Genomic DNA, 12,523 nt, shown 5'->3' with positions numbered 1-12,523 from the left:
TAAAGATGTTGCCAGTGTATGACAAAAGTAGAGTTAGTACACGAATACATTGAGTACACTTTGTGTTAAAATTCATAGGGAACATTTCTTAAAAACAGAAATGAAATTGTTAAAATCCCCCCTAAGCATTACAGATGGCTTATAGCTGTCAACAGGGTTGGTAGAGGTCAGAAAGGGAAGGGTTCTAGGCCAGAATGTTCCTATTTAGAAGACACTCAAATTATAGTCTATGTTATGTATATACACCATTTATTCAATGCTACTGTATATGTAATGGAAAACTTCAGTGCAGTTTGAAACATCTAGCCTTTCTAGGTGTTTACAAGTGCACAACAGCCAGGTGCAGTGGCTCACACCTGTAATCCTGGCACTTTGGCAGGCCTAGGCAGGCGGATCACGAAGTCAAGGGATTGAGACCATCCTGGCCAACACGGTGAAATCCCATCTCTACAAAAATTAGCTGATCATGGTAGTGCATGCCTGTAGTCCCAGCTACCTGGGAGGCTGAGGCAGGAGAATCGCTTGAACCCGGGAGGCAGAGGTTGCCGTGGGGGGAGATCATGCCACTGTATCCAGCCTGGCAACAGAGCAAGACTCTGTCTCAAAAAAAAAAAAAAAAAAAAAAATGCACAACATGGGTTAAAAGTAGAGAGCTAAAGTAACATGCCTCTAAGCATTTGTTTTCAGTACTTCTAGGAGTGGTTGCATTTGGAAATGGAATTGTTAAAACGTGATGCTTAGGAGCCTATGCTGACTATTCATTGGGTGGTGGAGTAGAGGAGGGGAGGAGGTATGCAGGGAGAAGGGTTTTGTGGCCCTGAGTTAGATTAGTTCAGATAGTCTAACCATTGTTCTATATGTGCATTTTAGTTAATATTGTGTATTAAAGGATAAACAACTCTTAATGCTCAAAGTATGTTAAAAATAGGTGTAGTGAATCCGTCCCTTTGGGAATGTCCTTTTGTTAGTTTTTAGGAAAGCCTGTCTTCTGGGAGTGACCTTTATTAGTCCACCTCTTGGAGCTAGACGTCCTATACTTAGTTACTGGGGATGGTGGAAGAGGGAGAAGAGGAAGGGTGAAGGGAAGGACTGTTTGCTAGTATCTCCATATCTAGAAGATGGTTTTAGATGATAACCACAGGTCTATATGAGTATTTTTAGTAAAGTGCCTGTGTTTATTATGGACAAAGTTTATTATTTTGCAACATCTAACCTTTACGAATGTCTGAGGTGACAACATATGATAAAAACTAGAGCTAGTGGGCCGGCTACGGTGGCTCATGCCTGTAATCCCAACACTTTGGGAGGCCGAGGCAGGTGGATCACAAGGTCAAGAGATCGAGACCATCCTGGCCAATGTGCAGAAACTCCATCTCTACTAATACAAAAATTAGCTGGGTGTGGTGGCGCGCACCTGTAGTCCCCGCTACTCAGAAGGCTGAGGCAGGAGAATTGCTTGAACCTGGGAGGCGGATGTTGCAATGAGCCAAGATTGTGCCACTGCACTCCAGCCTGGGCAACAGAGTGAGACTCCATCTCAAAAAGAAAAAAAAAAAAAAACTAGAGCTAGTGAATTAGCCAATTTGTAAACACCTTTGTTAAAACTGATAGAAAATATGCATCTTGGACATGGAATTGTTAAACCACCTCTGAGCAGTATATGTCAGGACTTGTTCATTAGGTTGGCAGCAGAGGGGCAGAAGGAAGTATACAGGGAGAGAGAGATGTATGCAGATGTGTCCATATGTGTCCTTATTTACATTTTGATGATTGCCATTGATGTATGCATCTCTTTTGGCTGTACTATAGGAATACATTAAGTAAGTCAATGGAAATATACCTTGCTTATATTATAATGTTATAGCTCTGCTAATGAATTCTCTTAGGAACATTATACTTAGTGTATTCTGTTGCTGTATGTTTCATTTTAAATTGAGCATTAAGGGAATGCAGCATTTAAATCAGAACTCTGCCAATGCTTTTATCTAGAGGCATGTTGCCATTTTTGTCTTCTATGAAATTTTTGTCCCAAGACAGGCAGGATTACATTTTTTTTTTTAACAGATTGAGTTGGTGTAGTGTATTCTTGGTTATCAAAATACTCGCATAGCTTTGGGATTCTGAATTGATAAATATTCATGATGTGTGAAAAATCATGATACATACTGTACAATCTCAGTCCCATAAGATTGGATGTTGTGCCTACACAAGCAAAGGACCTAGAAGAACATGTCAAACAATAAACTGCTTGTGATTGTGAATGACTTTGTTCTTTGCTTCTTGTGGTTTTCAATTTCCTATAATGCACATATTAACATATTAACTTTTAAAAATACAGGTTGTTTTAAAAGCCTGTTTAAAGGAAAAAAGAAATCACTGGAAAAGGCATCCTTTTCTTTGTATATGCTTTTGTAGAACAGGTATGATTGGTTTGGGTGAATGTGTTTTTAATTTACATAAGTGGTACTGTGTCATAGATCTCTTTCTTATTCCATTAGTACTGCAGTTTTGAGTTATGTTGCTGTGTGTACATCTAAACCAATTATTTTAATTGCTGCATAGAAGTCTGCAATGTGAAGTCACCTACTCTCCCACTTTGCCACTAAAAATAAGGGTTCCATCAATGAACATCTTCGTACATTTCAATTACGAGACTGTAAGATTTTCCTTGAGATACAGCAGGAACACATTGCAGGTCATGAGATCTGACAATCTACTAATTTTGCAGTTCAGAACAGGACCTGGGACCCAGGGAGCATGATGTAGACACACAGAAGTTCATGTTTAATGACATCTCCAGAAATATTCCTCAAATTCAAGTTTCCTGATGTTCAGCCTGATCATCTTGAGCATTAATAGCTACCGTTAGAAACATGAATAGGCAATGTTTCTATTTTGAGCTCATAATTTACTGCAAAGCCTCAATCAAAAACCTCAGATGACTGGAATTTTCTCTTCATCATTCCTTTTTAAAAAAGAAATTCAATCTGATTACCAAGTTACCAAAGCAGAACATAGAGTGAATCTGTTTTATGATCATTGATATTCAAAATTTTTCTGCCCTCTTTCTCTCCTAAAACTCTTAAAACTCACAAAAAGATTCAAGCATGCACTAAAAGAAAAATGAATTGATATGTGTTAGAAAGATCATTATCAGCAAGGCTAGAAAAGAATAAAGTTCCCCCTTATTGCCCAAGTATTCACTCCACATATTCACTCCATTTCTGCCTACCCTGACATTCTGATCAAACATGGCTTTGAATCCCTCCTTCAGAGGTGGCAACATAAGAGAAAGGAGGAAATGGCAAATAGGTGTACCCCCTAGGGTAGCAGAAAAAACACTTAAAGGTGCTTGGAAGGCCAGCAGATTAGTCGAATTCAATTCAGGCTGCCTAGGCCCATCTCTGGATGCTGCCACTTGTCACCTTCCAGGAAAGTGACTTTGCATCCTTGTGCCTCAGTGCCCTTCTCTTTAAAACGGAGGAAATAATTGCACCTTTCCTTATAACTATGCAGTAAGGATTACATGACTTGGAATATGTAAAAAGCTTAGAAGAGTGTCTGGCAAATAACAAATGCCTGGTACATTGTAATTTTTTTTCATAATTGAGTACCTGCTTGTATTAGGGTCCTTCAGAAATGCCGAACTAATAGTCTATCTATTAACTATGTATGTATGTATGTATCTATCTATCTATCTATGCCTGTCTATCGAGAGAGAGACAGTAATTTATGATAAGGAATTGGTTCACACAATTATGGAGGAGGCTGAGAAGTCCCACAATCTGCCATCTGCTAGCTGGAGTCCCAGAAAAGCAGGTCGTATAATTCAGTCTGGATCTGAAGGCCTGAAAGCCCCAGGAGTCAATGATGTAAATCCCAATCCCAATCCAAGAGCAAGAGGAAAAAAATGAGATGTCAAGCAGTGGGATGGGGGAAAAGAGGTGAATTCCTCCTTCCTCAACCTTTGTTCTATTAAGGTCCTCAATGAATGGGAGGGATCATACTGGGGAGGGCAATCTACTTTACTGAGTCCCTGATTCAAATGATAATCTCATCTAGAAACACCCTGAGATAAGTTCTCGCTCTGTCACCTAGGCTAGAGTGCAGGGGTGCAACCAGGGCTCACTGCAGCCTCGATCTTCTGGACTCAAGTATTCCTCCCACCTCAGTCTCATGAGTAGCTGGGACTACAGGTGTGTACCACCACACCTAGCTAATTTTTTTTTTTTTTTTTGTAGTGACATGAGGGCCTCACTATGTTGACCAGGCTGGTCTCAAACTCCTGGGCTCAAGCAATCCTCCTATCTTGGCCTCCTCCCAAACTGCTGGGAGTACGGGCATGAGCCACCAAGCCCAGCCAGAAACAATGTGTAATCTGAGTATCTAATGGACCACTCTAATTGACACATAATATTAATCAACACACTGCTGTTGGCCAGGCCCTGTGCTGGTCTCTGGAGATACAGCAGTGAAGAAGACAGGCACAGCCCCTGCCTTGAGAGGTAAACAGGCTAGCTCAGACAGATATGAAGCAAGTAGATGAGCATTGCTACTTAGAATGCAATGGGAAACACGGTCCTTTCTAGTTCTACCTGCCCATAGGAGAACCTCAGCAGCCAAGCTAGAGGCCCTACTTAATCCACAACTTGTAAATTCAAATGCTATCCAAACTGCTTTGGTAAGGCATTGTCTTTTTAAAAGAAAGCATGAAACACCTGACACTTATCAACTGCCAAGTCCAATGTTCTCTAGCTATCTCCAGACAAAAAATAGTTTTAAGACTTGCACATACCCTCACCTAACTACCTTCCACTTATCTGAACTGCGCATTCTCTTCCTCACCTTTAGTTACACAGTGTTTCCTTTGCCCAGAGCATCTATTCCACTCCTTCTCCCACATCTACCCTCTTGCCTTGATAAGTTCTATGTCTCCCTCGTGGCTCAGCGTGGGTATCACTTCTTCCATAAAGTCTTCCTTCCACCTTCGCCCAATCAGGGTTTTTGTTTGTTTTTCTATTTTGTTTTGAATTTTTCAGCCTCAACCTCCTGAGCTCAAGAGATCCTTCCGCTTCAGCCTCCCGAGTAGCTAGGGCTACAGGTACACACCATTATGCCAGGCTAATTTATTTTATCTTATGTAGGGATGGTGTCTTGCTATGGACTATGTTGCCCAAGCTGGTCGTGAGCTCCTGGCTTCAAGTGATCCTCCTACCTTAGCATCCCAAAGTGCTGAGACTACAGAGGTGATCCCCACTGCACCCAGCCCCAACACAGGTTTGTTTCCAAATGTAGCTGCAGGCCTGAGCAGTGGCCCACGCCTGTAATCCCAACACTCTGGAAGACCTAGGCCAGAGTATGGCTGGAGCCCAGGAGTTGGAGAACAGCCTGGACAATATTATGAAATCTTATCTTTACAAACAAAACACAAAAGTCACCTGGATGTGGTGGCAAACACGTATGGCACACACTGGTAGGCCTAGCTATTCAGGAGGCTGAAGCAGGAGGATTTCTTGAGACCAGGAGTTCAAGACTGCAGTGAGTTAGGATTGTGCTATTGCACTCCAGCCTGGGCAACTGACCCAGATCCTGTCCCTAAAAAAAAAAAAATAAATAAGCAAATGTGGGGCCGAGAGTGGTGGCTCATGCCTGTAATCCCAGCACTTTGGGAGGCCGAGGCAGGTGGATCACTTGAGGTCAGGAGTTCGAGACCAGCCTGGCCAACATGGTGAAGCCCGTCTCTACTAAAAATACAAAAAGTAGCCGGGTGTGGTGGTGGGCACTTGGGTGGGACTGTACTTGGGAGGCTGAGGCAGGAGAATCACTTGAACCTGGGAGACAGAGGTTGCAGTGAGCCGAGATCACGCCATTGCACTCCAGCCTGGGCAACAGAGAGAGACTCCATCTCTAAATAAATAAACAAATAAATAAGCAAATGTGGCTCAAAGCACTCTGTACTCCCAATAGTATTACATCCCACTATACTATAACTGCCATTAAATTGTTTTCCCCTCCCATCAGCCTCTTCACCCAAGTGTGATCAGCGTGGTAACTGCCACATAATTGGTCATTGACAAATAGCCACTCACTAGACAAACAAGCATCTGATTGCAAACCGTTTCCACTTTTACATATAAATTGTTTCCATGATTTATCCATTTATGGAGAGCTAGGAAGACATAGGCTTTTGGGAAAGATAGTGAGACTCATCACCTGGAATATTCAATAGCTTCAGTAGCCAGTACTACTACTGCCAACTCAGTAGTACAGACTATGCAATCTGTTGAGGGCCACTTGGCTACAAGCCTCCTATAAAGGTATTTCTGGAGCTGACGGAGCAGGAGAGTGGAAATGAGGCAGGGTTGGTAAGGGAATGAATTAGTGATTTAGTGTTGATGTCTGCACCAGTGACCCAGCCTGTCTTATCATTTGAGGGAAGTTTGTATCTGGACCTAGGGAAAAAGAACAGAAGATGGAAGGCTCTAGTGAAAAAAAAAAGGGTCTGCCTTTCCACTGCTGCTTGATGTTTGTAAAGAGAAGTGGGGAACTGGCCGGGTGCGGTGGCTCAGGCTTATAATCCCAGCACTTTGGGAGGTCAAGGCGGGCAGATTACCTGAGGTCAGGAGTTCGAGACCAGCCTGACTAATATGGTGAAACCCTATCTCTACCAAAAATACAAAAATTATCCGGGCATGATGGTGGGCGTCTGTAATCCCAACTACTCAGGTGGCTGAGGCAGGAGAATCACTTGAACTCTAGAGGCAGAGTTTGCAGTGAGCCGAGATCACACCATTGCACTCCAGCCTGAGTGACAGAGCGAGGCTCCGTCTCAAAAAACAACAACAACAAAAAAGAAAAGTGGGGAATTAAGCTGCAGAATGGGAGTAGAAAGTCCATAAAAGTAGAGTTGCTTCTGAGCTGTTCCTCCAAGTGCTGGGATTTTGTCTCCAGAGCTAGAACAGGAAATCATATTTCAAGCCTTGACAATCTACACAAAATAATATGCTCTGAAGGCAAAAGCCAGAGAAGTGGAACTTTCTGTGCCAGGTGAGCTGGGGGCTGGGTTTTGGGAGATGGGTAAGAGGATCGGTAATAGTTACAGTGAACTTCCATTTTCTTGTGTTTCTATGTGGAAAACTTCTTCTAAGAGTAAAACTGACTTCTTTCCTACTTCTCAATTTCTCTTTCTTCCTCTTGGAGAGTTTGGGAGAAGGCATCTCAACCCTTCCTAGACTTCTTCAGGTCAGCCTGTTCTAGTGGGCTCCATAAGTAAATGGAGGCTCCTCTCTGACAGCTCCTTTTCTCAAGTCTCGATGACAAATATTTGTTTTTGCTTTGATTTGTTCCTTTCCAAAAAACTCTGAGTACAATGCAATCTTTTAAAATAGCGAATCACAGCTTGTTTTATGTGGCCAGATCTTACTGTCTGCTGTGAATTTTCAGAGATGCTACAGCCTTCTCAACAACAGATTATCAATCATTCCAAAGACTGACCTTCCAAAAACATTACCTGCAGATTCTAACAATGAATCTGTTTAGGATGTCCCCAGGAAAGAAAATAGAATGACCAAAGATTGTGATGTTGCTTGTAGTTTAAATTTGGTGTTTACCTTCGGCTTTCCCTGGTTCCTCTCGTACATGTTTTAAGAATATAACATGTGGAAGAAAAATGTAAGAAAAACAAGAAATTCACAATTTCATTATTCTAAAAGAAAGCCAAGTTGATGTTTGCTTTTTTTTCATAAACAAGTTGGTTTCACACCGGACGCATATAAAACATTTTGAGGGAGCCCCACGGTGGCACATAAGCTTTCAAGTTACACTTCAATGGTTCCGTGAGTACTTCGAAGGCAGTAAAACTACAACAGGCCCCGCTGGGATTCGAACCCAGGATCTCCTGTTTACTAGACAGGCGCTTTAACCAGCTAAGCCACGGAGCCAGTATACTTTGTACGCTGCAAATGAGCATAGAAAAGAGATGATCTTTGCCTTTGTTCTGTGCATTGATTTATTTTCTTGTTACTGAGGTTTGAAAGTACGCAGACACTGAAGATTAACCTTGGCTTCGCCCCAAAAGACCTAAGAAACCGCTCAGTTGCAGGATAACGAAGTTTTACGCGCGGGGGAGGTGAGGGATGGGGAAAACACCGGCGATAGCCTGACCCCCGCCCCAGGGCGAAACAGCAAGCAGCTCATCCTGCTCATCCTAACGTGGGTGGGTAAAGTATGACCTCTGGCCTCAGGGAGAAGAGGGTAGGAAAGCGGGTAGCCAGCCACGTTTACAGAACACTCCTCCGAGTCGTGTAATACATTTACACCAGAGCACTTACGGCACCAAGAACTGATCCTAGCAAGAAGCAAGCTATTTCTTATTTCATGGCTTTTAAATTAAACTGGAATTAGATTAAAATTCCGGTCATTCCTTACCCCATTTCTTTCCGTTAAAATTGGGGTCCCCCTACCTGCGTAAAGATTAACTAATGGAGTTCCAGAGTTGCTTCTTAAAAACTCAACATTTGGCCGGGCGCGGTGGCTCACGCCTGTAATCCCAGCACTTTGGGAGGCTGAGACGGGTGGATCACGAGGTCAGCAGATCGAGGTCATCCTGGCTAACATGGTGAAACCCCGTCTCTACTAAAAATACAAAAAATTAGCCGGGCGTGGTGGCGGGCGCCTGTAGTCCCAGCTACTCGAGAGACTGAGGCAAGAGAATGGCGTGAACCCGGGAGGCGGAGCTTGCAGTGAGCCGAGATCGCGCCACTGCACTACCGCCTGGGCGACAAAGCGAGACTCCGCCTCAAAAAACAAAACAAAACAAAACAAAAACCGGCAAGATTTAAGAATTAACAACTTAATCTTGGAAAGAGATAAAGAAGTTCCCTTCCTGGTATAGCTACACAGAAAGAGAAGCTTTCTTGTCCTGATACTTGACCAAAGGATCTGATTTGATGTGTCAAATTAGCATTATGTGTATGTGTGTGTGTGTGTGTGTGTTGTGTGTGTGTGTGTATACATAGAGAGAGGAAAAAAAATTCTATATCGTCATGGTGGCTTATGTGTTGCCAACTTATTCTGTTCTCTATTAAAAATAAATCTGATCTTGGGAGTATAATTTGAACAAAGGGGTTTAATGAAATTCTGAAGAGTATCCAAATTGTTGGCACAGCTGTGAAAGTAACTTCCCAAATGAAACCTGTAATTATGTTTGGCTTTTTTACTTGAAATCTGTTGTCCTGGTGATTATGCTGAAACAGACATTTCAGTATTTCTTAGCTGTATCAATATTTAGAGGATTTCTCTGTCACAATCTAAGGCAGACATTGGCATGTACCTTTGCCTATATATGTGATGGGGTGAACAGTAAAAGGCCACGCCGACTAGAGTTTTCATTTTTATAAACAGATGCAAGTCTATGAACTCAGCACTCACTTTGAGACTCATGAAATAAGCACTTATTACTTTATTATTATACGATTAGCCATCATATTATGAGTGTGCTTGGAGCCAATATAATCATCATAAATAGCACAGTCACACCTAAAATGGCTTTAACCCAACTGTGGCAGGCACCAGACAGCAGAGCCAATAGTATTTTATTTTGGTTTTTCTTTTGACTGGCAGCTGACGAAGTTTGCACACAATTTCTAGGATGTCAAAGGAGTTGTTTAGCCAGAGATAAGCCTTGGAAGCAAATTGAGACTTTGAGCAATCATTTTCAGAACTCTTGGTGTGAACTGGATCTTCTATTCAGTTCCCACTGTGATTAGGATGAACCGTGGAACTCTCACGTTGGCTCCGCTCCACACATCTGAAATTGGAGAGGATGCAGGTGGCTGTGTCACAGTCTGCTGACAGTCATGTAAAACAATGTGAGAGTGGCGATGGTGCAGTTTTCCATATGCCTGGGAGTGAAACTGAAAAAAACTGTGCACTGAAACAGAGGAGAAGAGTCCACCACTGTGATAGTTGTATGTGTCAACTTAGCTAGGCTAGATAGTATCCAGTTATTCAATTAAACGCTAATCTACATGTTTCTGCGAAGTTATTTTGTAAATGTGGTCAACAATCAGTTAACCTTAAATAAAGATTTTCCTTTATGTAGATGGGCCTTATCCAATCAGTTAAAAGGCTTGGAGAGCAAAACAAAGACTTCCCTAAGGAAGAAGAAATTGTTTCAAGACTTCAGCGTCAGCTTCTGCCTGAGAGTTTCCAGCTTGCCCTACAACCCTACAGGTTTCAGACTTGCCAGTCCTCACCCTAGATATATATAAATATATACCTAGATTTATATATCTGGACTCTGTTTCTCCGATATATGCTGAAGAAAAGACTGGAAGTTGAAACTGGAACTGTCAGAAAAGACGTAGAAAGATGCTCAAAAACAAAGCGAAAGCATTTTCTTTTTCTTTTCTTTCTTTCTTTTTTTTTTTTTTTTTGAGACAGAGTCTCGCTCTGTCGCCTAGGCTAGAGTGCAGTAAGTGGCGCGATCTCGGCTCACTGCAACCTCCGCCTCCCGGATTCAAGCAATTATCCTGCCTCCCGAGTAGCTGGGACCGACGCCCGGCTAATTTTTTGTGTTTTTAGTAGAGACGAGGGTTCACGATGTTGGCCAGGCTGGTCTCGATCTGCTGACCTCGTGATCCGCCCACCTCGGCCTCCCAAACTGCTGGGATTACAGGCATGAGCCGCCGCGCCCAGCCGAAAGTATTTCTTGTAGTGAATATAGCTAAGAAATTTGAGGTTCCCAAGGGAGGTCTTCAAAGCCTGCAAAACACAGATAAATTTTTATAGACAAACACTGAGGAGACTGAATGTGGACAGAACCTACAACCAGCTGAGTTAAAGTCCATTTTTAAGGTGCTAGGTGGGACCTGTGACTTCCAGGGATGCTCTAGCCTGACCAACATGGAGAAACCCCGTCTCTACTAAAAACACAAAATTAGCCGGACGTGGTGGCACATGCCTGTAATCCCAGCTACTCAGGATGCTGAGGCAGGAGAATCGCTTGAACCCGGGAGGCAGAAGTTGCGGTGAGCCGAGATCGCGCCATTGCACTGCGGCCTGGGCAGTAAGAGCAAAATTCTGTCTCAAAAAAAAAGTTTTGGTAACCTATTTTAACATAATTAGTTTTCTTTTGAAATCTTACATATTTATCTTTTCTTTCGTATATTCAGAAGTATTATTGTGAGATAGAGTCCAGAATCGCCAAGCTGCCCTTGGGGTCCATCGTACAAAACCGAACGAGAAGATCCCTATGCTACTGCCTAGGGAGGAATCCATAACCTAGGCCTACCTTAACGCTTATGCAGAAAGAGCAGAATATTTTTTGTAAGGGCTGTTGAAACTTTATGAACTGAAAACAAATATTTTCTAATCTCAATGTGTATATTCTCAGTATCAGACAGTTTTACTCCTGTTTAGTAGACCTTAACTTACTTAAAATGCTCACCAGGCATGGGGATGATTTATTCTCAGAAATATGGACAAACTAAAACACACACATATGAGACGTTTGTTTGCTTTCAAAGTGAACACGTGAACATTCATATGTGTGTCCGGGTTGATGCTCCTTATAAAGCTGTCAAATTCTGAGATCAAGGCCCTGCAGTAGAAGCAGCATGCAGTGAGGAGGCCTAGCACAGTTTTGCTTAGTAAAATATTTGAAGAAAAAAAAAAAGAACCACAGAGAGACAAATAAAAACTCAGACCATGTCACCGTACAACGGCTTCCAGTTTCCTACCGAATACCAGCCAGGGTCCTTACAAGGGCCTGTAAAGTTGGCCAGAGTACTTACAAGGGCTATATAAAGCCGGAGGTGGTTTTCCAGGATCTCCTATTCCTCTCCACTGAGCACTGGCCTCCTCAACATAACTCCCAAGCCTGCTCCCACCTCCAGGCCTTTTTCCTAGCGATTTTTCCCCTGTTCCAGATCACTCTTTTCCCCTCATAACAGCATTTATCTCTCATTCATCGCTTTCACTGCTGGCCTTTCCTATCCTCTTCCCTGTTTTATTATTTTTTTCTCCAATCGCTTATCACTATTATTTCGTTTACTTAGTGCTTTATTATCCGCTTCCGCCACTGCCCTGTAATCTTCAGGGCAAGGGTCTCTCATGTTTTCTTCACCGTTATCTACAGTACCTTGAACACTAATACTGGTTGAATGAACGAACATATTAATGGAGCGGTGATACTGGGGCAGAGAGGATGCAGGGCATGCTTTTCACCGCCATCTTTCAGCCAGGAGAGACAGTCCGAGAAAGGAATGAAGGCTACGGGGCGTGTGCAGAAGTAGCCACCAGGGAGTCCGTGCGCTGCGAGCCTGGACCAGCGGGCAAACGCGGCTTACAGGCCCTCGCCCAGACATTACGGGTATAACCTAGTTTCTTATGAATACCCTGCTACTGCCACACGCGCAGGGCCAGTGGCGCAATGGATAACGCGTCTGACTACGGATCAGAAGATTCCAGGTTCGACTCCTGGCTGGCTCGGTATATGCGGAGGTTTATTTTACAACTTTCC

The 12,523-nt window shown here is 42.9% G+C and overlaps 2 non-coding genes across 2 annotated transcripts; one reads left to right on the top strand and one right to left on the bottom strand.

Moving 5' to 3' along the window:
• Positions 1-7,866: 7,866 nt before the first annotated feature.
• Positions 7,867-7,940, bottom strand: TRNAT-AGU. The gene has a single exon. It is a non-coding gene; the product is annotated as a tRNA-Thr (tRNA).
• A 4,479-nt stretch (positions 7,941-12,419) lies between these two features.
• Positions 12,420-12,492, top strand: TRNAR-ACG. The gene has a single exon. It is a non-coding gene; the product is annotated as a tRNA-Arg (tRNA).
• The last annotated feature ends 31 nt before the right edge of the window (positions 12,493-12,523 follow it).

Source organism: Trachypithecus francoisi, unplaced genomic scaffold, assembly GCF_009764315.1.
Source record: "Trachypithecus francoisi isolate TF-2019V2 unplaced genomic scaffold, Tfra_2.0 Lachesis_group10, whole genome shotgun sequence".
NCBI lineage: Eukaryota > Metazoa > Chordata > Mammalia > Primates > Cercopithecidae > Trachypithecus > Trachypithecus francoisi.
This window is presented reverse-complemented; position numbering and strand designations above follow the sequence as displayed.